This window comes from Saccopteryx bilineata, chromosome 2 (genome assembly GCF_036850765.1).
Source record: "Saccopteryx bilineata isolate mSacBil1 chromosome 2, mSacBil1_pri_phased_curated, whole genome shotgun sequence".
NCBI classification, from domain to species: domain Eukaryota; kingdom Metazoa; phylum Chordata; class Mammalia; order Chiroptera; family Emballonuridae; genus Saccopteryx; species Saccopteryx bilineata.
Genome location: NC_089491.1, coordinates 59,064,539 through 59,089,817, shown reverse-complemented (window position 1 = coordinate 59,089,817; position 25,279 = coordinate 59,064,539). Strand labels below are relative to the sequence as shown.

The 25,279-nt window shown below is 42.3% G+C and overlaps 1 protein-coding gene across 7 annotated transcripts in view; it reads left to right on the top strand.

Annotated features, from left to right (window-relative positions):
- TJP2 (tight junction protein 2) overlaps positions 1-25,279 on the top strand; it is a 140,061-nt gene that overhangs the window by 62,965 nt on the left and 51,817 nt on the right. Inside the window, exon 1 of one of the 7 annotated variants that reach the window (XM_066257128.1) lies at positions 23,115-23,133. The exons of the other annotated variants lie outside the window; for them this stretch is intronic. The gene's annotated coding sequence lies outside the window, so the exon portion shown is untranslated. Of the gene's footprint in view, positions 1-23,114; positions 23,134-25,279 lie in introns of those variants that run through there. 7 annotated transcript variants of the gene reach the window in all.

Sequence of the window (25,279 nt, the reverse complement as noted above, 5' to 3'; positions counted from 1 at the left end):
CTGTAGTTTAAAAAGTCCTGCAGATTGGGTTTGGGAGTGGTGTGAGATGTGGGAGTGCCTGGGGCGGGGTGGAGAGGTAGGAAGGGTTAGTAATCACTGTTGAAACTTCAACATACTTCCACCAAGAATGTGAGCCATCAGGGATTATTTTGGGGGGGGGGGTCTAATCCCTAAAACAAATCCCAATAAGAAGTTGTAGCTCCAGATTAATTTATCTAGATTGAGAGCTGACTTCCTATAAAATGCCTCATTGATTAATTAGACCCTAAGCAGTCATCAGGGGGCCAAAAATTGCTGGTCAGAATGGCCTTGGGCCAGCCGGCCAGCATTAAGAAGCATTGTCCCTGGAAAATTCAGTGGGTGGGGCAGAATGGATATTTCAAGTGTTTTACTGAGTGAATTTCTTGATCCAAAATCCACGTATGGGTCAGAAACAGACTCTGTGGTCAAATTTAACACCTGTTTTGGGGTTAAAACCGTCAGTGTTTATGTGAACCCTTTTAAGGTTAAAAAATAAATCTTCCCTAAAGCTATTTAGGAGCTACTTCACCCCCCATAAGAAATTTTATGATAGCCTTTTGTTAGTAGACACCTATATAACCAGCAAATTGATGGGAGGCTGAGGTAGTATTCCTATTCAATGTTTTTTTAAAGACTGTGGAACAGCAGTGGAGAAAAGTCATCAGGCATTCAGTGCTGACATCCAGTATTGATGAGAGCTAGTTCCAGTTTGGAAGGTTACCCAGGAAAGCAGTGAGGAGCCTATACTCCGCCTCCAGGAGAGGCAGAGTTCCGAGTTGGACAGTGTCTGGTCCCACTTCTCTTCAAGTGATCAGGAGGTGCACTTCTCAGAATAGAACTTGGTGACTGACTGCTGGAGCCCCAGCAGGCCAGCAATGACCTTCCCATGAAGTTGCCGATTTCATTTTGGTTTCTAAACGACTCATGTCTCCATCGTCCACCTGGCTGGCCATTGCAGCCAAAGCTTCATCAGCTATTATAACCTATGAGCTCAGAAGAGAGACTAAGGACTGACCTACTGAAAAAATACCTTAGAGTTTGATTAAGTATTTTCTCAGCCTCTTTTGCATCCCCCAAACAGTGTTTTCCAAAGTGTGCATATAGGCAGACTTACCAGTGGTACGGGGAGGGACATAGCCTATATTTCAGTGGTCCCCAACCTTTTTTGGGCCACGGACTGGTTTAATGTCAGAAAATATTTTCACGGAGAGGCCTTTAAGGTGGGACGGATAAATGTATCACGTGATTGAGACAAGCGTCAACAGTGAGTCTTAGACGGCTGTAACAGGGAATCTGGTCATTTAAAAAAAATTAAAAAAAAATAAAACATCGTTCAGACTTAAATATAAATAAAACGGAAATAATGTAAGTTATTTATTCTTTCTCTGCAGACCAGTACCAAATGGCCGATGGACCAGTACTGGTACACGGCCTGGGGGTTGGGGACCACTGCTATATTTCAATTACTGGGCATGAATATTGTACTTTAAGAATAAAAAACATAAAGCCAGCCACCTAACTCATTTATTTCATTGATAGATTACTTAGAATGAAGCAAAAATAAATATTAAGTAAAACAGTTCAATTTAAGGAAAAATAGTAAATTATCAGGAAAAGTAGAATGAGAGAGTAAGTCTAAAATCGTGAAGATAGTCCTTCAAATCTGAAATTTGGAAAATATTGCCTTAAATATGAGTGTGACGTTTAGTTTGGAGAGCTAAATATACCTCAACCTCACTTTCAGGAAAGTCGGGCTCAGAAAAGCCAGGAAAATTGAATTTGATGGACTTTATGTCTTAACATGTGCATCTTCCTCTTGTTCACTGAGCTCTTTTATTCTTATTGCAGACTTTGTGAAGCTATTTAATGTCTTGCCTAATTTTCAATCCTTTTTCTGCTTCCCGAAAGCCATTGTGCAGTTTTTGTGTGTGTGGTTTTTTTTTTTGTTTTTTTTTTTTTTATTACAGAGGCAGAGATAGACAGGGACAGACAGACAGGAATGGAGAGAGATGAAAAGCATCAATCATCAGTTTCTCGTTGCGCGTTGCGACTTCTTAGTTGTTCATTGATTGCTTTCTCACATGTGCCTTGACCGCGGGCCTTTAGCAGACCGAGTAACCCCCTGCTGGAGCCATCGACCTTGGGTCTAAGCTAGTGAGCTCTTTGCCCAAGCCAGATGAGCCCGCGCTCAAGCTGGCGACCTCGGGGTCTCGAACCTGGGTCCTTCCACATCCCAGTCCGACGCTCTATCCACTGCGCCACCACCTGGTCAGGTGCCATTGTGCAGTTTTTAAGGTTTGTGTGTATGACATTGATAGGATAGAATGAAAAGGGCACTACTAAATGATGTCATTCTGTTATCAAGTGCGTCTCGCGTGCCACGCGTTGGTGGCGCTCTAGAATGGAGAGCCTCAAACAGCCTCATTTAAGTATAAATGTATTTAACTTAAAAAGTATAGCTACATTGGTATGTAAAGTGGTCTTTAACAAGGATTGCCATAGGAATTAGAAGTCTTGAGATAGAACAAAAGCAACCCTGCCTTAACCTGGAAAAATGAGTGATGTGAAGTTCACCTAGGACCTAGGTAAGTAGAACTAGACTAGAAAGTACTTCGTTTCGGTCGCCAAAATCCCTGAGTGTGTTTGTTCACACACACCATTTCTGAGAAATCCTCAGCCTTCAATTAGTAACTTGTACTTTAGTCATTTTAAGTCAGTACAGATATTTGTTTAGTGCCTCTGCCAGATGGTTAAAGTTAAATCAGGTTTTTAACTTTAAAAATATAATGAAAACTTTCCTTTATCACTTAGACACCATTGTAAGTTGCAGACCATAGCAAAATGCTTTTGTGTAATAATGTTTAACTTTGAAAATAATATTTACCCTAATTATAATGTTCACGGTTATAGTTTATATTTGTTTCCCCCCAACACTGTGTGTGTGTGTGTGTGTGTGTGTGCGCGTGCGCGCACGTGTGCGCTTGTGAAGATATAGGTTTCCAGGAATGGTACTTGTGGAGAAAGCATGCTCTTGGGAGATCCTCATGAGTAAAAGGTGTTTTTGTGTTTTAGGAAGCTGGATAGAGCAAACAATTTCAAATTATACTATTAATTATGGCAAAGATTTCATACCACATCCTTGAACACAAATGTTAACCAAACTTTCCCTATATGCATATGTAAACATGGATTTAGGATTAATTAATATGGTAATTATTATTTCTTTTGTGGACTTTAGTCATCCATTTGAAATATAAATGTGTTTGCAAGAAAGGGTGACATCATCTTTCGAAACTTTAATTATCGTGTGCCTCATCTGATGGATACCTTATATAAGTAAGCATGGGACTAAATATATACTGTAGTTGTATATTTATAGTTAGTGACAATATCATTAGTCATAAGTCAGAGGTGTTTGAGGAAACAGGAATAATACGTTGTGGGAGAGAATTATTGGGATAGTTGGCAGGTAACAGTTATTAAGCTGTAATGAATAATTAATGAATAAAGGCCAGTTTTATCTTTGCCATTGTAATAAAGAAAGCTTTGATAGAGATGAGAGAGCACAGCAGGTCCTTTAGATCTTGTCCCTTGAGTTGAAGGTGGACAGTAGACATGATGCTTTCCAGTCATCATTAGGAATTAATGAACTCTTCTAAGGACATGTCATGTCTAGGACTTCTGTCCTCAGGAGGAGAGAGAGTTCTGAATATAGCTGTGTTTTCATTTGTTGGGAGCCACTTGTTATCACAGTCTGAAAGGAAGTGTTCCCAGTTCTAGGTTGTGGGGTGTCTTGTATGCCTTTACAGAGCAAGGCGCCCTGGTGAAGGGGACCTGATGGTGGGGAGCAGGGGGTACATATGCTGTGAGAAGCCAGCAGCCTGTTCCCGATTCTGGGAAGACTGTTGCCAAATATATCTGGTAAAGCAGAATGAACTTATTTGAGGGAATTAATTTAGCAAAACTAACCAGTTTGAAAAGAACGGTCCTTTAGAAGGAACTTCCTGATGAGCTCATGGTTAGAAGCTCTTCCTCCCTTACCTAACTTCTTCACTCAGGCTGAATCAGCTGCCCTTCTTGCCTGTGATTGGTCAGTGTGCACACGCTAGTATTTATTACAGCCCTTATCACAGCCAGTCACTTCCAGTCACTTCCCGTTAGCCGGAACCCCTCCCTGGTCTGAGTCATCCTGGTAACCCCAGAAACCAGGGCACCAAGCACATGACTAACTACTACATTGACCTGACTCGATTTGGGAAAGGCTTGTTGCATTAACTAATAAAAATTGAAGATGCATTGAGAATGTAGAAAAGTGAATTCCTGACATTTCTACAGTGAGTAGATGATAGTGTGTCAGGAAAAAAAGTGTAGAATTACATAGACCGTTTCTGTAGTGGCATATCAGCTCTACCACTCATGAGCTGGGCACGTAACTCTAGTTCTCAGTTTCCTTATAGGAAAATTAGTTGTTATAGTTGATGGTCTCTGAAGTCTTCTGTGGTGTTTTAAGTTTCTGAGGGCTCTAAATGTTTGGGTGTGAAGGCTAGAGAATATTCTAAATAATTTTTATTGATTCTTGTCATCATAAAGTGCTTCCATGCTCCTTGAACAACTTTTATGTTTCCTTATTTTTTCTTTTAAAAAGAGATCCAGCCCTGGCCAGATACCTCAGTTGGTTAGAGCATCAACCTGAAGCACAGAAGTTGCTTGTTTGATCCCCGGTCAGGGCACATACAGGAAGAGATCAATGTTCCTGTCTCTTTCTCTTTCCCTTCCTTTCTCGAGTCAGTTAAAAATTTAAAAAGAGATCCAGTGGATTCTCTGAAAGGCATTTGTCTTAAAGACAGACTAAGAACCCGAGTGGCAATAGCTGTGTAGCTCACAAAGTGATGGCAAGATCTATTATTCAGTTGCTGCTTAAATAATGTACCAGCACAGTGCAAGCTGGGCTCTCCTCCTTGCTCTTTGCAGCCCATGCCAGCAACCAAAACCATCTTGCTGAGCTTCATGAGAGCCTCTTTCTCCTTTCTCTTCCTTTCCGCTTCCCGGTAAAAGCTGCGTACTGGGAGACTCCAACACTCAACTCTCTTCCCATGGACTTCTCCCAGGGACCGCGGTGCTCTTGCATAAGCACGGAAGATAAGACAGGCCTGCAGCCAGAAGCCCTTTCGGAAGTGTTCTTCATAAATGTGCAGTCCCCGGGTCATGAAACTAATTTAGTTTCTGTAAATTTGTTCTTAAGTTGAATTTATATATGTTTGAACAGCTACATTTGCCGATTAAATGCAACATAGACAGATGTTTGTCTTAACATAATAAATAAATAGTATTTATTTTTACCTTTCTGTGCATATAAATACTTAAATATTTTCAAACCTACCTGTGGACTGACTGCCTGGATTGTAAAATCGCTCACTGTCACCTGAGTTTCAGCATCTCTTCAGGCTCATCTGGGTTTTTCAGCCTAACTCCCGGCCCAGCACTTCGCCTACCTTGGGCTGGTCTGTTTAGCGTCTGGGTGAGTTTTAAGAGGGGAGAGAGATTTGTGGCATCTTAGACACCCATTGAAATTGTCCAGAAATGGAACTGGAAACATTTGTGCTTTTCCTTCTGGTGTTATTGTTAGAGTCTAAAAACAGGCAAGTGGCGACACATTGAAATGAAGAGGCTGAGTTCATTCTGATTATGAGTGGCCTTTCTAGCAGAACCTAAGTTCGAATTTTAGTTCAAGGTCTGGGAGAAGTACTTAGTCTGCTGATACTGCTTAAGCACGCAGTTTGCAGATGTCTTACTCAAAAGACAGGAGGAGGCAGAGAGAGGTTGACTCAATTTACTGACGAACTGAGGTTAAAAAAAAAAATTAGTCTCACACTGAGAAAAATTTTCCCGTGGAAAGAGTGATATCCAGAGCCTGTCCTCCGAAGCCTGCCTGCTTACTCATCCTGAGGCTTTTTCTATATGTACTATTATTTTTATGGCGTTTCCTTGATGTATAATTTTCATAGAGTTAAATGCACAACTCTCAAGTGCAGAGCTTGGTAATTTATTTTTATTGTGGTAAAAATAAACGTAACATAAAATCAACCATTTTAAAGTCTACAATTCAGTGGCATTTGATACATTTATAATGTGGTGCAACCAGTACCACTATCTAGTTCCAGAGCTGGGTGACATGAATGCATTTCACCTGTGTGATTACCACCTAGATCAAAAAATAGGACTTTCCATTACTCTAGAAGGTTCTCTCTTGCCACTTTTCCGACTGTTACCACCCCACCCACAAAGGAACCTCTCTTCTGACTGCTTTTTACCAGATAATAGTTTTGCTTGACCTTAAGAAGATCCAGGTGAAATCACGATTTTGTGTCTGGCTTCTTTTGCTCAACATGACCTTTCCGAGATTCATGTTGTTATGTCAGTCATAGTTCTTTTTTATTGCTGAGTAGTATTCCACTGGTACGAATTTATCATACTTTGTTTAGCCATTCTTTTGTTGAGAGATACTTGGGTTATTGTCAGGTTTTTGTTTGTGTTTTAAATCTGGAGCCAGGACCTTCAGAACACCCTTCTGCCTCCTCAGCCTTTGCAGCTCAAGACAGCTGATTTGGTAGGGGGCTTGGAGAGAGCTGGAAAGCTCAAAGACACCTCCTGGGGTTGTAGCGGTGACCTAAAAGGCAGTGATGATAATTGATGAGTATCATCATTGTTACTGAAGCCCGTGAGAAGACCACAATGCCTCTGTAGTCATAAGACGGCTTTCCCTTGCAGTGGTGGGCAAACTCATTAGTCAACAGAGCCAAATATCAACAGTACAACAATTGAAATTTCTTTTGAGAGACAAATTTTTTAAACTTAAACTATATAGGTAGGTACATTCCTTATCGAGGTAGCGCCCACACGTGATATTTTGTGTAAGAGTCACACTTAAGGGGCCAATGAGCTGCATGTGGCTCATGAGCCGCAGTTTGCCAACCTAGGTTAAGGCATGTTCGGGATCAGCCCTTTGACTTGATGATTGCCTGCTGCAGTATGGATGCCCTAGAAGCCCTACCTGTCACATCAGGCACTGTTACTCAGTTTCTTCATCTACTACTTTGCGATTCCAGAGACTTTTCTTTATGATTCTGCTTGGGAAATTATAACTTACCAGCCTACAAATGAATGCAGAAACTTAAAGGTGACTTAATGCTGTAATGTGCTGCTTTGATGTATAATTTTATGAAACTTAATGAGGGTTTTAAGTCTTTCTGATTTCCTAGTTTTTTTTTGTTTTTTGTCTTTTGCATTTTTTCAAAGCTGGAAATGGGGAGGCAGTCAGACAGACTCCCGCATGCGCCCGACCGGGATCCACCCGGCACGCCCACCAGGGGGCGATGCTCTGCCCCTCTGGGGCGTTGCTCTGTTGCATCCAGAGCCATTCCAGCGCCTGAGGCAGAGGCCATGGAGCCATCCTCAGCACCTGGGCCATCTTTGCTCCAGTGGAGCCTTGGCTGCGGGAGGGGAAGAGAGAGACAGAGAGGAAGGAGAGGAGGAGGGGTGGAGAAGCAGACGGGCACTTCGCCTGTGAACCCTGGCCGGGAATTGAACCTGGGACTCCTGCACGCCAAGCTGACGCTCTACCACTGAGCCAACCGGCCAGGGCCTGAATTCCTAGTGTTTTTTTTTTTTAAAGATTTTATTTATTCATTATGGGGGGGGGGGGAGCAGGAAGCATCAACTCCCATATGTGCCTTGACCAGGCAAGCCCAGGGTTTTGAACCGGCAACCTTAGCGTTTCCAGGTTGACGCTTTATCCACTGCGCCACCACAGGTCAGGCCTCCTAGTTTTTAATAAAGTAAAAGTTGATATATAAATCTGGTTTATAGATAGGCCACAGAGGAGATTCCCTTTTTCTCCCTGTCTTTATCTTTTGAAAATGAAATGGAAAGAGATTAGATCTTTATCCTATTTTGTGCTTCAGCTCTTCTGCTGATAGCAGGCTCTGGTCTACCAAAACATTTGGCAATAGTGGCTGTCCAATTTTAGCCTTTATTATGAAATATGAGCTGTAACATATTGCGCTTGAGACATTTAAAAATCTTGAGTCAATTTTGGCAAAATTCTCCCTCTAATGATGGCACCCGTGAACTGAGTTTTTCTTACTTTATAATGTCTGTGAATCGTCTCTCATTCAAAGAATTTTTCTTATGAGTCTGACCAATTTTACTCTTTTAGAAACCCTTCTGTTATTGCTTTGAGGAGGTGGTTAGCTAGAAACAGACTGACCAAGTGATTCATTGATTATTGTTTTATTTTAGCCTTATATCTATAGTGTTATTTCTGAGGGCTCCTCGCAGAGAAATTTAAAGCAAATATTTCAGGGTCCGAGATAAGCATGTATCAGTAACTTTATTTTAGCCACTGGCTCAGCAGCTAGAGCGAGCTGGCTTTTTTGCAAAGCTTTCTTAAATTCAGATGTGCTCGAACTATATTGACAGAGTCCCCCGTTTTATCTCTTCTTCGCCAGACTTACCCTGTCGGCCAGGGCTAACAATGGATGTCCAAACAGTTTACAGTGGCTAATACAATGGACAAAGGGCTGCACTGTTTGGAGAGTGGAAAATAGAGGCGAAGGGGAGCTTCTCAAGGGCATTGACCTAATTTACTCCTTTGACAAAAATGATTGGTTTTCAATACATATGTTCGATCTTTCAGTATTTCAGCTGGAGGTGTCACAGCCTGAAGAAGGGAACTGGGGTGCTTGCTGCCTTGTGTGTTTTTGTGAAGTACAGCCTTTATTTCTAGTTGGTACTATCCTTTAACTGTTTTTTTTTTTCTAAGCCTTAAGTCAAGTCCTGGCGTGACCTAATATTCCACAGAAGTGAGGGAATGAAGAAAGGCAGCAGGAATTGCACTGTCACCCTCCTCAGTCCCAGAAACCTCCTTAGTCAACCAATTTTTAAAGATAAAATTCTCTGTGGGCCTTTCCTCTATGAAATATGGGGGGCCGGAACTGGGTTAAAAATAAAATTTAGTTCAGGCATTGCTAAATTTCTAAGTATCAGGTTTGTGACTTACTTTGTCCAGAAGACAGATTGGCGGCACTTCTGCTATTTATGACCCCAGAATATTTGCAGTCTGCATGTGCCTCCTTGAAGACTATCTCTGGCCTATTAATAGAAGAGGAGCAAAGGCGAGTACACATGGCACTATTGGGAAAAGAGCTCTCTGGGCTTTAGTAGTAAGCTCCACGTAACAATTGCATTGTTGTTTTAAGTTGTCTTTGAGTGTGATTGGATGATTAAATATAAGTGTTGACCTGATTGGATTCTATCCCAGCAATGAGCTGTCCTGAAAAAAGCAGCAGTGACATACCATTCCAGATAGTCACCAGACTTGTTCTTTTAGCTTTATATTTGGGCTAATGATTTATGCAGTGAAGTGTCGTAAAAACTGGGGCACTGTCATATCTCTTAGTCCCTTTTATTTGTTCCAACTTGGGGATGCTGAATCTCTTTGTGTCGTCTGCTGCATGGGTAGTCCATTATCTTTATGAGATGCAACATCAGCTTTTTGATTGGGATGAATTTCATTAAAACGATGCTTGAGAAACGTCGAACCACAAAAAATGTCCGCAGTGAGACATAGACTGCAGTGTATGTGTGTGTCCTTTCAGAAGAGCAGTGTTCATTGGGCCAGGATTCTGCCTACTGTGGGGAGGGGGCTCTGTTTAATGTTGGGGGCTTGATTGTGAGTTCTTGAGGGCATGTCTGGCTCTGCATTCTTAGGCCAGGCATAGAAATAGTTAGTCAGTAAAGGAAGGCGAAGGGCAGAGCAAGGAGAAGGTGAGCCCCCGAGGACTGCAGTGGTCAGCGTGGGTGTGTGTCCTCTCCCCTTTTTTCCTCGGTTCCCTACTTCCCCCCTAAAAGCACTTTGCAGGTGGCTTGGAGACTGTTGGAACCCGAACTACTTTGTATTCTTGGACTGACAAATCTAAAATATGCCTTTCTGGAGCTTGTAAAACAGTTCTGCCCTGTGTCCTTGTTTTTTATAAATATATGGGTGTGTCAGGGGCAGGCTCCCTCTCGCCGAGTTCCCAAGTATTCAGCAGACTCCTGTCGTTTGGATAAAATGCCTACTCAGGAGGGAGCCCAGGACACTGTCAGATGCAGTTGGTTTTGCTCTGTGCCCTAAGACTTCTCTGCACTTTTCTCTGGTGAAGCGAGGGAAGGAAGCGCGTGGATGATGTAGCGTTAGAACCTCTGTCAGATCTCACTGAGCACTGCCAAATCAGTTGGGGGAAGGTGTTAAAACTTGATTTCATAGGGGAAGAAGCTGAGGCTCAGGACTGTTAAGTAATTTGCCTGGTGTCACACAGCTTGTGTGACAGGGAGGAAATTTGAGCCATGGTCCATTTGACTCATTTGAAACCTGCAGGTTCTTTTCACCGTGCCAGTCTCTGCTTTTCAGAATCAGATGGGCAAAGAAATGGGGGAGAAGCTCAAGGCCCTATGTTGATTGTTAGAGGAGTTTAAACATTATCATTGAAAGTGTAAAGGACCACCATTCCCTGTCCCTGCCTGGGAATCAGGAGTGACAGTAATACTTACATGTCATTAAGAGGTGTTTTCCATCTTCAGAGACCTGTGTGTGTCCACTACCTGTGTGAGGCCCCAAAGACCCTAGGATGAGTGAGACACAGCCTTATGGGCAAGCAGAGTCTATAGACAACTGTTAAAATCACAGCTTTATTATAGAAAGATTAAGGATATGTCTTGTCAAGTGAAGGTCTCCTCTTTTCAAGTCCACAGACCCCAGTTAAACATGACTAAGTCATTCCATCAACCATCCCCCCAAAAAGCGATTGTCAAGAAAAACGTGTATGGCTGCAAAGCACATGAGATGTGGGATTAGAAAGAACATCTTAGATATGCTGTGTTTGGGAATTTGCCTGTTAGAGGTCAGAATTTCATCACAAGTTTCCTGAGAGTCAAACAACATCTTTGAAAATATCAAAAAGCTCCAAGAGGCTTAGGAAAATCTGAAGCCAGACCTTGATCTCAGGCCAGCTCCCCTCTCTGAATGTGATTGGAAGTTGTGAACAAGTTCAGATTTTAGCTTAGGTAAAATATAACCAGGGAAGTTCCACTGCTACCAAAACCAAGTGTGGTTCACTTTGAATTGACCTAATTTTTGGATTAGGTATGCACTAAGAACTTACCCATTATTAATTTTAAAGGAAAAAAAAAAGTAAACAGACAGACTTAGCAGGGTTATTCCAAAACAGTGATTGGATGCTAAGGACAGCCCTGAGGCTCGTAGAGGAGTGAAGTGCGAACTGAGGAAGACAGCAGAAATCAAAGTGTGCACCTTCTGGTACCAGTGTGAGCACCTTGCAGGTCAAGACCTGGTCACGAACAGACACCTGCACATTAGTCATCTATCACTAGATTTTGCATAAGTTTAAACTAGGGCTTGGCAAACTGCAAACAGCTTCCTGTTTGTTTCATTTTTTTAGTTTGCTTGCTTGCTTTTCTGCCCACTAGCTAAGAATTTTCTTACATTTTAGAATGGTTACATTTTACATGGTTGTAGAAGGATAATGCTAAAATATATAAACTATGTGGCCCTTGAAGGCAATGCTTGTTGGCCTTTGGTTCAGAACTCCCAGAGTTTCTCGCATGTCCTTTTGCTATCATGGAGTAGCTGTGTCAGGATGCTGACTCGTGAAAGATTCTGGCTTCCTGAGGATGCTGTTTTCCCGAGGGCCCTCTGGGCTGTGGAAAAGCCAGAGAGAGAGGGAGTTGGAACTGAGTGTGGAAGGGCTAGTCTGCTTCTGGTTTCAGTTCGACAGGTGACTGGTAAGCAGGGACCGGTTGGGAAATAACGAGTGTAGACCTTGGGGTGAAGCAGTAACATCAGTACGAGAATATGTGGAGAAAGTATATTTCAAAGTGCATTTTGTTTTTAGGAGTGAGAAACAGAAAGGTCATAAAACTGGAATGCCCTCGACCATAAAACATTTCTGTCCAGGTTTTGGATGTGCTTATTTCTCTGGATTCTGTGTTTGGAAGAGATGCTGTTTATTGTGTTTCTGTGTTATTGACTATTTCAATTCGAAACCATTCTGTCTTTGAAGTCAGAAAAAACTTCAAAGTTATAATAAACGGCCATCGTGGGTTCAAAGTCCTGAAGAAATGTAGCTCAGAAGAGGAATTAACGATGTTCCTCTAGCTTAAAGGTTTTGGAAAGCTTTGGGGTGACTGGCACCCTAGCTCAATATGCATTAATAACCATTGTTCTCTGTACTGTTCTAAGCCCTTCTACATCCTAAAAACAAGCATCCTGGTGGGTGGGGATTGTGTTCCATGTCAATAGGGCTTTGTTTTCAAAGCCTGGTACACAGTACATAATTAAATGTTGAATGACTGAATGCAATCTGTTTTTTAAATCTTTTATTAAACTTAAGTCACATTGCCTTTTTTTATTTTTAGAGTGGGGCTCATTTAATATCGGAAATACCTTTCATTTATATGATACATTACTGTTTATAAAAACTTCCACATAAAATTCTTGCTCCATTCTGTGAGATGCTTATTATTACCTGAGATGCTCAGAGAAGTTAGGGGTCATATAGCTGGTTAGTGACAAACTTGTGACTTGAGTTACTGACCACTTGAACAGGTGGAGGAGAAAGCTTAGTGTGTTGTGTTATCGTCCCCCCCCCCCCCCCAGCCCGCCCGCTCGCTAGCTAACCCACAAGAGGAAGCAAAAGGCTGACCTGAGTCTTCTTGGCAAATGCAGTAGAAGTCCTTACCTGATTTCCTTTCAAGTGACAGGTTTTGGTTGTTGCTGTGGCTCTTTTTCAGATGGACACTCTTGATGGTGCAGTTTGTTTTCTTGGGCCTTTGACTTATTCAGGAGTGTGCATCCATTTCTCAAAATGCCTGGTAAACATTTCTGCAATATGGCCCGATGTGGGTTTCTTGGCTACTCTTAAATAATGTACTATGAAGGTGTCTTTGGAACCTGACTCAGAAATTATAGTTCTCTTTAGTCTTTTCTCACAGGGAAAGGGGATCTTGACTGATGCTTCAACTCTTGGAGGGGCCCCAGTGCCAGATCTCCCTTCCTCCCTTCTCCCCAGCTCCTGTGTCCTCCCGGGACTGTCCACCTAGGCTTACATTGCTTCCCTGCTTCTTAGTAGAATGAGGAATGGGGACTTATGTGGATAAAAATTACAAATCCACTTGTCCTACTTCAGACTTCTTACTTATTTTACTTGTGGTTGAGACCAAGAGCCTGAGACCCAGGCTTGCCTGTCTGTGTCCTTCTGTGCCCAGCTCAGTGGGCTGCACACCCTCCTTCCACAGAGTCAAGTATCAAGGAAAGCCTTTCTGATCAGTTCCTCCTATTCTAGACCTTTCTGTGTTTTCCTTTTATAGCTCCCCCCCTCCCCCTATTGTTGCTGGCTGGCTCTTTTGATTTATGACTGACCCTTATTAGCAGGTAGGCTTTTATGAAGGCAGGACCATATCACTATCCTCCAGGGCTAAGTACAAAACCTGGCACAAAAGAGGCACTTAATAAATACTGAATGAGCCAATGAATGAGCCTACTTTCTACATGAAACTTTTAACTCCTATAACTTTTTCCTGGAAAATTCAGCTCTTCCATACCTATCAATAGGTCTAGTGATCAATAATTCGAAAGTGCTATCTTCCACTTTCCAGACGGTTTAAATTTCTTTGATTATCCCACAGTGCTGAGGTAGGGTTGGAAACATTGTAGAGCGTTGATTGATTGTAATTTACTTTTGGGTTTTCATTTAATGTTAATGAATGACAGTTAAAATGATAATTTTTCCCTTTTAGTCATTGTCCTCCCCCCCCCATAATTGCAAATTTACTTTGTGTCATTGAAAAGCTATAATGGTGGATTTTATTGTGACTAAGTCCATTTCTAATTTCCTTTAAACTACATTTGAAATTTGAAGGGAGACAACAGCCACTCATTTTCTATTTCTGCATTATTGTGCCACCTAGTGGATTATGTCTGTTTACTGTATAGTGGCCTTTGCTGATTTCCTGGTACAAATTCCATGAAAAGGAAATGCTGGGTTCCTTTTTATGCTCTAAGATTGCATATAGCTCGGTTGCAAGCATGGCCTCAGATGGGCAGAGCATCAGACCCAGACGGGGTTTGCTGGTTGGATCCCGGTTGGGTGCATGCGGGAGGCTGTCTATCTCTGCTTCTCTCACTTGGAAAAGAAGAAAAATAAATAAATAAAGATTGCATACAATTTCTGCCTACAATTTATGTTACTAGGCAGAAATAAATTATTTGCGATGAGCTCAACATTGTTTAATTTAGAATTTAAAAAGAAGTTGCCTCATATCTGAAATATCCCATGTTACAGATAAAGGAAACAACGTGAAGTTATGAAGTTAGTTGGGTGAGGGGTGTGTTTTACACATTATTTTTAATGGACAGTCAGTTTAACTTAGTTTAAATAATAGTGGTAAACAAAATACTGGATCAAGAATGAGGGTTTAAAAAAAAAAAAAGAATGAGGGTTTTCCCCCTAAGTTTGGAAACGAGGCTGTTTCAAACATCGGAACATTTTAAACAGTTTCTTTAAATTGTGTCATGAGGGATAAAAATAAGAGAAGCCTAACTATTTTCATGCAACTTGCATTAATTTCATCTACTCTGTTTTATTATTAAGTCAAAGTCGTTAGTAAGGCTTATTGATCTGCATTTTCATTATTTTAATAGCTTGGCTTGGGCTCCCGCATGTTCTCTGGGTTGGAGGTGGATGTAGGAAAGTCTCACCTTTGCCCTTCCTGTCTCTGGTCCTTGCTGCCCCTCCTCTTTTTTTTTTTCTACAGAGACAGAGAGTCAGAGAGAGGGACAGATAGGGACAGACAGACAGGAATGGAGAGAGATGAGAAGCATTAATCATCAGTTTTTCGTTGCGACACCTTAGTTGTTCATTGATTGCTTTCTCATATATACCTTGACCGCGGGCCTTCAGCAGACCGAGTAACCCCTTGCTCGAGCCAGCGACCTTGGGTCCAAACTGGTGAGCTTTTTTGCTCAAACCAGATGAGCTTGTGCTCAAGCTGGCAACCTCAGGGTCTCGAATCTGGGTCCTCTGCATCCCAGTTCGATGCTCTATCCACTACGCCACCGCCCGGTCAGGCTGCTGCCCCCTCCTCTTAATGGAGTGTGTTCTGGTACCACCTGAGAGTTCTTTGTTTTCCCTCCTCAATTTTCATGAGATGCAGTGGACACTCTGCTAAATGTACCATGCAAGAACACATTCAGTTATCAAATTTGTGATATTTTAAATATGTAACAAATACGCACTTGAAGCCATAAATTATACTCTTTAATCTTACCTATAGAGTGATGGTTTAATATAAAATACTTGTCTCTTAAAAAAAAAAATACTTGTCTCTTACTGAGAGCTGGTTAAATGAGTGTTTCGAAGTGTCATTTGCTAAATTTATCAACATGCTTACACAAAGAGTTCACAATCTTCCTCCGCTGCCAATCTTTTTTTTTCTTTTGGGAAAAAGATTAAGAGATTACCAAAATGACACCTAAAGTATGGAAAAAAAATACCATTTCTATAAAAAAGTAGTATTTCTCTTTTTTTCCTCTCAAAATGACATTTGAGAAACATGGATTTTGACTCATCCTGATATACAACTGTATATTGCTAGAACTTTTCAAAGTAATGGGTCACCATGTTTGTTTAATACACAGATATTACAAATATGGGAGTGGGTGCCACATGCACAACAATGTTTGCCTTAACTAGTTAAAGTAGCAAAACATTGGAAACTGTTTTAAAAGATTAGGGATGTGGTTAATAAGTTATATATGTAATGGGGCTGTTTACAATTTTAATTTAATTCAAATTAAGCTAAACCTTCAGTTCCTTAATTTGGTAGTCATCTCTCAAATGCTCGTGTGGCTAGTGGCTACCGAGTTGGGCCACGCGGCTACAGCACATCGTCATGATGGCACATGGTTCTGTTGGAAGGCAGTACCAGACCAGTGCATCTCCAGTTTTTTTTTTTGGTTTTTATTTATTTATTTATTTATTTTTTACAGAGATGGTGAGTCAGAGAGAGGGATAGACAGGGACAGACAGACAGGAACGGAGAGAGATGAGAAGCATCAATCATTAGTTTTTCATTGCAACACCTTAGTTGTTCATTGATTGCTTTCTCATATGTGCCTTGACCGCGGGCCTTCAGGAGACCGAGTAACCCCTTGCTGGGTTCAAGCTGGTGGGCTTTTGCTCAAACCAGATGAGCCCACACTCAAGCTGGGGACCTTGGGGTCTCGAACCTGGGTCTTCCGCATCCCAGTCCAATGCTCTATCCACTGCGCCACCACCTGGTCAGGCTGCATCTCCAGTTTTAATGTGCACAGTAATCACGTGTGGGCTCTGTAAAATCCATATTCTTACCAGCAGGTCCAAGGTAGGACTTGAAATTGTGTTATTCCAAACAGCTCCCAGTTGGGAATACGGTTTTTAAAGGTTAGTGTCTCTAAGTTCCTACATTTATTCCCCAATTCTGATTGGAAAGGCGTGTGTTTGAGCTCAGGGTACCGGATGTATGTAGGCTTACTGGCTTACTGGGGATGCCAGGCACATCGATACATGGTGGAAGCATCATGTTGCTGTTTTCCGTGGGAGCCATCTGAAGGTGCCTTGGGTCCGGGAGGGACAGTTTACCGTGTGTGTTTCATAGAGGGCCAACCCTGCTGGCAGGCTTTAGCTGAGAACTCTAATAACTGCTTTTCTAACCTGCCCTTTGACAGTTTATAATTTTCTTTATCTTGGTGCCTGTCATGGGGTGGTGGTGCATGTGTGTGTGTGTTTTAAGTGAAGTTATGTTTTAATGTCATACAGGTTTAGTCAGGTTTAAAATCATAGAGCAAACAGGGCTGTGTCTGTGTTGCCAAATTAACACCTTCCTTTTTGGCTTATTAATGGCTTCTTTGTAATTACAAATAAGAAAGGTCTGTTTAGATTATAATTATACCTTATTATTTAGTGTACCAGAACTGTGAACATAGAGGTCTTAAATGTAATGTAATTATCTGCTGATATTTCTTTGCTTCCTAGCTTGTTAAAATTGGACTCATGCAGGTCTGGATTGGGATTGTGACCTGCCACCTACTGGCCGTGGATCCTTGAGCAAATTCCTTAATCTCTCAGGATGTGTGTGTGTGTGTATGTGTGTGTGTGTGTAATATGTATGACATGTATCCAGATGTGTGTGTATTTTAAATTAAGATTTTATTTTCCCAGAGCAGTTTAAGGTTCACAGTAAAATTGAGGGGAGTGTACAGAGACTTACCACCCCCCCATCCCTACCTGAGCATACCCTCCGCCATGATCAACATCCACATCGCAGGGGAACATTTATTACAATCGATGAACCTACATTGGCATGTCATTATCACCCCAAGTCCACAGTTTAACTTACAGTTCAAATATACAGTGACATGTGTCCCATCATTGTAGTATCATATAGAGCAGTGATTGTCAACCTGGTCCCTACCGCCCATTGGTGGGCGTTCCAGCTTTCATGGTGGGCGGTAGCAGAGCAACCAAAGTATAAATAAAAAGATAGATTTAACTATAGTAAGTTGTTTTATAAAGATTTATTCTGCCAAACTTAGCAAAAATCTGACATAAAGTACTTGGTAAGTAATTATTATTATATGCTTTAACTTGCTGTAACTCTGCTTTATAAATTTTATAAAGTTACTTTCCTACTTTATAAATCACCATTACTGTGGAACTGGTGCGTGGTTAGAAATTTTTTTTTAAACTTTATTTATTTATTCATTTTAGAGAGGAGAGAGAGAGAGAAAGAGGGGGGGGGAGGAGCAGAAAGCATCAACTCCCATATGCACCTTGACCAGGCAAGCCCAGGGTTTTGAACCAGCAACCTCAGCGTTCCAGGTCAAAGCTTTATCCACTGTGCCACCACAGGTCAGGCCGGCTGGTTAGAAATTTTTACTACTAACAGATACAAAAGTGGGCGGTAGGTATAAAAAGGTTGACTACCCCTGATACAGAGTATTTTCACTGGCCCTCAATGTCTTCTGTGCCCTGCCTATTAGTCTCTCCCTCCCTCTAGCCCTCTGACCCCTGGCAACCACTGAACTTTTAGCTGTTTCCATAGTTTTCCCTTTTCCAGAATGTTGTGTACTTGGGATCATACAGTGTGTAGCCTTTCCAGATAGGCTCCTTTCACTCAGTCATGTGCATTTCAGTTTCCTCCATGTCTTCCCATGGCTTGATAGCTCGTTTCTTTTTGTAACTGAATATAATAATGTTACAAGTTTGGGTGTACCACAGTTTATCCATCCGCACACTGAAGGACATCTTGGTTGCTTCCAAGTTTTGGTAGTTATGAATAAAGCTGCTGTAAACATGCATGTGCAGGTTTTTGTGTGGATGTAAGTTTTCAGTTCCTTTGGGTGAATACCAAGGAGCACAATTGCTGGATCCTATAGTAAGAGTACGTTTAGTTTTATAAAAACTCACCAAAATACTTTTCCAAAGTGGCTGTAGCAGTGTGCATTTCCACTAGCACTGAATGAGAGTTGCTTTTGCTCCCCATCTTTGCTAGCATTTGGTGTTGTCGTTGTTCCAGATTTTGGCCAGTTGTAGCTAACTCACAGGGTTGTGGGCATTCAGCGAAAAGTTGTATAGTGACCACGGCACAGAGCGCTGCACCATGTTAATGACTTCCTTTCTTTTGCAGTTCTCATAACCATTTTGCCTCCTGTTCCCAAGATGGGTGTGTTTTAAGATTTCCCAGCTGTAGATTAAGTTATTTTGACATGTCTGTCCATGCTGAGATTGTAGAACTCTGTGTATGTTATTAAGCAGTTTGCTGCCCAGCCACATGCAGTGTCTTGAACACGTCTTACAGATGATCCCTCCTGGCTCTGAGTGTACTGTTCCCTCTTCCTAGAATGTCCACCCACCCACCAGGGCAGTCATCCAATTATCCTTCAGCGCTGATAGCTCTCTGTGGGAGAGAGGGCGTTCCCTGTGCTTGGTGCATGTCTCCCTCCACCCCAAACCTTCATTCCTAATAGATAACTTCCACCCCTACCATTAATTTCCCAGTTTCTATGCTTGCCATTACCCCATCACTCACCTAATTTGATTCCCACGTGGCCCCTTTTCTTTCATGAACATAATAATCTTGTTTCTCCCCTCTGGACCTTTGCATCTGTTGTTCCCTTTCCTTGGAGATCTGTCTGGATTTTCTTATGATTAATTCTTTACAATGTCACATCCCATGGCACTTATTGCTACCTGGTATTATATGTCTACTTGTTTATCATCTGTTTCGTCCATTAAAATTCACCCTGTGAGGGAAGGATTTGGGTTTGTATCTCCCCTGTCCCCCCCTCCCCCGCCCCCCAGTATCCAGAACAGGGTCTGACATGTTGTAGGTGTTCCGGGAATGTTTGTTGAATGAATGATCTTGTATATTTATTTGTCTGTGGTTGTAGTTGCAGAGTTGTGATTATGGTCTGTGTACCCCACTTCCCCACTGGACTATGACTACCTTAGGGTAGGATTCAGTGCTCTTTGTCTTTTAGTCCATAGGGCCAATGGATTGTTGGGCCAGTAAATGTTTCTTAAATATGTGAATATAGAAGTTAGTAATCTTTAAGAAATAGATTCCTAACTTGAGATCTCAGATGTCGCTGTCTACCACACAATGTCCTTTGAGCAACTGCTTAGTCAGAACAGGCTGCAGTGATGCTGGTAGCCATTCTCTGGGCCCTCCCCCTTCCTTTTCAGGGTCTTTACCCTGTGCTGTTCTTTGAGGCCTAAACACCATCTTCCTCCTTTTCTCTCTCTCTCCCTCCCCCCTTCCCTCCCTTTCTCTTTTTCTCTCTCCCTCTCTTTTCCTCCCTCCCTCTCTCTCCTCCTCTTTCCCTCTCTCTCTTCCTCCCTCCCTCTCTCTCTCTTCCTCTTTCCCTCTCTCTCTTCCTTTCGCTCTCTCCCTCTCCCTCACCCTCTCCCTCTCTCCTCCCGCAATTGAATCCATTGCATTCCCCACGCACTCTGACAAGATCAGATGCTGGTTATTGCCAAGCTTCCTGACAGCAATGCTGTACATGTATTGACCTTCATTTGATCTTCATAGCTTGGCACATTGCACTTGGTAAACATTTATTGAATGAATAAAGAATTAGTGGTTGCACATTTACACACCTATGTTCATAGCTGTGTTAATTCACAACAGTCAAGAGGTGAAAGTAACCCAAATATCCATTGGCGGATGAAAGGATAAACAAAATATAGTTTCTACATACAGTAGAACATTATTTAGTCTTAGGAAGGAAATTCTAAGACATGTTACAAGCATGAACCTTGAGGCACTGGCTGGGTATTTCGGTTAGAGCTTCATCTTGGTACACTAAGGTTGCAGGTTTGATCCCCATTCAGGGCACGTGCAAGAATCAACCAATGAATGCGTAAATAAGTGGAGCAACAAATCTGTGTTTCTCTCTGTAAAAAAATATTTTTTTAAAAAGGGTGAACCTTGTGGACATTATCCTAAGTGAAATAAGCCAGATACAAAAAGACAAATACTTTGATTTCACTTATATGAGCCATCCAGAGTAGATAAATTCATAAAAATAGAAAGCAGCATGATAGTTGCCTAGAGCTTCCAGGAGGGGGGAGTAGGGAGTCATCTAATGGGTCCAGAGTTCTAGTCTGACAGGATGAGAAAGTCCTGGAGATTGGTTACATGACTATGTGAATGGACCTAATTCTACTGAGCTGCATGCTGAGGTATGGTTGTTGTTTTTAGTACAATCAAGAAAAAGAATTAATGTGAAAAGAAACTGACTTCTGAAAATCTGGAATTGTATGCCTTTGACTTCTAGATAGTGTGTGTAAAAACAAGGGAAAGAAATATTTATATTTCTTTCCTCAGCAAGGAAGCTCTCGTGATTTCTTGAGGACTGTCAGTGTAGGAATGCGCTGCTTTAAGCAACCCCTCCTTTGCCCCACCTGGATTCTGCTCACCGGGAGCCCAGTGAGCTGAGGGCCTCTGCACTGAGCCCGGGTGCAGGGAGTCTGCCTACGTCTACACCAGGGGTCGGGAACCTATGGCTCGTGAGCCAGACGTGGCTCTTTTGATGGCTGCATCTGGCTCGCAGACAAATCTTTAATAAAAAAAATGATAAGCCTGACCTGTGGTGGTGCAGTGGATAAAGCGTCGACCTGGAATGCTGAGGTCTCTGGTTCAAAGCCCTAGGCTTGCCTGGTCAAGGCACATATGGGAGTTGATGCTTCCTGCTCCTCCCCTCCTCTCTCTCTCTCTCTCTCTCTCTCTCTCTCTCTCTCCTCCTTCTCTCCTCTCTAAAATGAATATATAAAGTCTTTAAAAAATGATAATGTTAAAAATATAAAACATTCTCATGTATTACAATCCATTCATTTCCTACCGCTCATGTTCATGGTTGTGGGTGGCTGGAGCCAATCACAGCAGTCCTCCAGGACACACCAAATTTTTATTGGGTAATGCATAATGTACACAGGTCATTGTATGGCTCTCATGGAATTACATTTTAAAATATGTGGCATTCATGGCTCTCTCAGCCAAAAAGTTTCCCGACCCCTGGTCTACACAGTTGGGGCTCAGCTTCCATGGGTCCTCCCCTAGGAGGGTTCCTGTGTACTCTCTGCCCTCTTCAGTGGAAGATTTGAAACAAACTTGCATTCATTTCCTATTACGTTTTGCTGTTCTAACAGAAGAACTTAGTCTGTAGAGTCCATGGAAGGACATGAAGGTTTGAGTGCCTGTGTAACATTAGTCATGCAGCATGCATGTTTTAGAGAGGTTGCCTTGTTTCATGTTGCCATTGGCTCTCTGAGTTGTAAGTGGTATGACCCCCATTTTATAAAGAAACCTCCATATCCAAGGCCCACAGCTATGGGGCACAACAGAGATTGCACCCCGGATCTTCCATTCAAACTCAGCTTCTTGACTCTGTTTCAGTTTCTTTCCTGTATGGTCTCCATCTTGTGGTCCAAATTTATTACACATCTCTACCACAAAACTCGGCTGTATACTCCTCACTGGCAGACTGCTGGGTCTGCTGCATTGGTGTAACATATACTAAACAGTTAGAATGATCCCCAGTTCCCAGAGACCATGCTTCCAAAATGTCACATTCAATTCTCAAACCCTAGGCTTCCTGTAAAATCTTTTCTTACTGTTCAGAGTAAAATGTGCTTTTCAACACTTACTCCCCCATCCCCCTAAGTGGTAAAAGCAAAGAGAAAGAGAGCAGTCCCTTTGTTTTTCTGTTATCTGCTACATTTACAGAAGGGTTGGACAGAAAACTGCTGAGTGAGCATGCTGTCCCTGACTTTGGTTCTGAGTTGCACCAGCTCCCCAGGTCTTAACTTATCTTTCTCTGGCCAACAGACCTAGTTATCTCTGAGGATGTGAAACATCTTATCTTCATGCCTTTTAATTTCTGTGTAACATTAGCATTTCAGTTCTCCTGAAATGTTACCAGTTCATTTCCATCCAGCTAGTGTGTGTGTGTAGGAAGATCAATATAAATGAATACTTCTGCAGATAATTCCTTTCTTCCTTTCTATAGTATTGTTCTTAAATGTCCTATTTACTTAATTTCTCGTCAGATCCTGAATCATTTTAGCTGCCTGAAAGGAGTATTTACTCTGGTTCTCCAGTTCCCTCGCATGGGAAAGAGGGAGGGACGGAAAGCTGTAGAAGGATGCAAATACCCCCCACCCCACTCCCACCCCCGCCCCTGCCTCCGCCCCCGCAACTGGTGCTTTTCAGAGCATTTGGCTTCCCTGTTGTATGGATGTCACTGTGCGAAATGACAACAGGATTTGCTGGGAATGTGGGCCACTATTGTATCCGCCTTACGTAACCACGTGCAGTGATGGCAGTGGGTGAGCTGTCTGGGATATAGGCAGTGGCCTGGCTGGCTACTCCCCACAGGCCATGAAGACCGCTCAGGCCCTGCAGAGGATGTGTATCCAGGCCTGGAAAAAGTTGAGGATATTGAAGGGCCATGTGAGTTCCTCTCTGCAAGCTCTCGCTCCCCCTTTTCTTTCCCAACCTGTTCTTTCAGGAAGGTAGGGCAGGGGTTGGGTAGCAAAATCACCCCGTGGGGACTTACTCCACAGGTGTTTGTGTGCTTTGAGCAGCGTTCAGTAACCAAGTCTGAGATGTGCATGGTAGTCAGGGATCGGATTTAGTATTTTAGCAGACGTCTGTGAGACTGATTGCCGCTCTTGGGGTTTATGAATCAAAGGCTGCTGTTTTCCAGGTGTGGGGACTCTGGAAGCCGGTGTTGCTTCCTGGGGAAAACTTAATTTACTGCCTCGTGTAAGATGTTTGTGTTTGAGAATTTCTTGTTTCGGGGTAGAAATCTCTTCCTTATATTGCAGAAACCTCTATATTCTTATTCTATGTTTAGCCTTCTAAGAATAAAAGTGTTTTTCATGTTCTTTTCCGATAGTTTGAACAAATGTAGTACTGTAACATGTATGAGTGTTTACTTTTATGGCTTGGGATTTTTATTAAGCGTGTCCAAGATGGGCTGATTTTAATTAATATTTAGCCTGAGTTTTGGCCTCCATCACTGGGAAGCGCAGTTTGGACAAAAGCCTTAAATGTTGCCTGTTGTGGGGAAATTAGGGCACTGAAGCCTTTGCTATCTGCCTTCTGGTTGGCTTATAACATGTTTCCATATTCTTTATATAAAATACAGGATTATACCTGTCTGGCTAAGATTTTTCCTAAGGAAAGAACCTTTATAACAATCAGAGGATATTTTTAAAAGACAGATCTAATAACTGTTCGTCTTTGTCCCTTTCTCTTCATTTTCCATGAAAATGCCTTACAGTTCACACAAAGCTTTTTTATTTGTGGTAGAAAAATTCACTGTCTTGCCTTCCCGTGCCGTGTGGGAAGGACTCATATGCAATAGGCGGGGAGAAGGAGCACGAGCACGTGGAGTGCCTCTGGGTGCCAGTGCCGGGGCTGTTGACTGGGGATGGACCGAGCCTCGGAGTCTTCTGCACCAGGCTGCTCCCAGAGCCAGCCTCATTCTTACCTTTCTCTCCCTTCTGCGCCTTCCAAGCACTGCTCTCAGATTCCTGCCACTGCTCCCTCCCTGCCTTGCCCTCCCTCCCATTGAAACATCACATTTTTTCTGCTCACACTTTCTTCTGCTCATTGACCTTGCAAAATCTGTACTGATTAAAGAATATTTGATATAAGAACCTTGGCCAGGAATCAGGTACCCTGTGTGTTGATCATGCGCTTCCCCTTTTTGTAACTTAAAAAATACTTGGTACGCATAAAAGAATTATAAATCTAACTCATAAAGCGTAATGATAATGCAAACCCCCATGGTCTCCATCGCATGTAGCCATCCAGGGGCTTCCCTAAGACAGACACGGACCTTGTACCCTTCCCCACCTCCCTCTGCCTTGTTCCCGGGCCACTGCATCCTGAATTGTATGTTTCTCGTTCCCTTGCTTTTTCTTTGCAGTGTTACCATATACACATACATATACACAAATACCCCTAAACAAAAGATTCATTTCATTGGCTTTTTTGTTCATTGTGATAAAAAAAACAACTGCATAACCTAAAATTTACAGTCTTAACCTTTCTTCAGTGTACAGAACAGTAGTGTTAAGTATATTCACATTGTTGGGAAACATTGTTTTTTGAACTCTATAAAAATGATCTCATGCTCTACAAATTCTTCTAGGATATTTTTCACTTGATGTGTTTGAGATGCTTATGTGTTTTGGTATGTGTGGCTCTCGTTAGTTTTCATTGCGGTATAATATTGCATTTTCATAAAATATCACAATTTATTTGTCCAGTCTACGTGTGTGTGTGTGTGTGTGTGTGTGTGTGTGTCTGAAGTGAGAAGTGGGGAGGCAGACAGACAGATTCTGGCAGGTGCCTGACAGGTATCCACCTGGCAAGCCCACTTGGGGGTGATGTTCTGCCCATCTGGGGCCATTACTCTGTTATAACCAGAGCCATTTTAGCACCTGAGGCGGAGGCCACAGAGCCTTCCTCAGCACCAGGGCCAACTTTGCTCCAATGGAGCCGTGGCTGTGGAAGGGGAAGAGAGAGACAGAGAGGAAGGAGAGGGGGAAGGATGGAGAAGCAGATGGGTGCTTCTCCTGTGTGC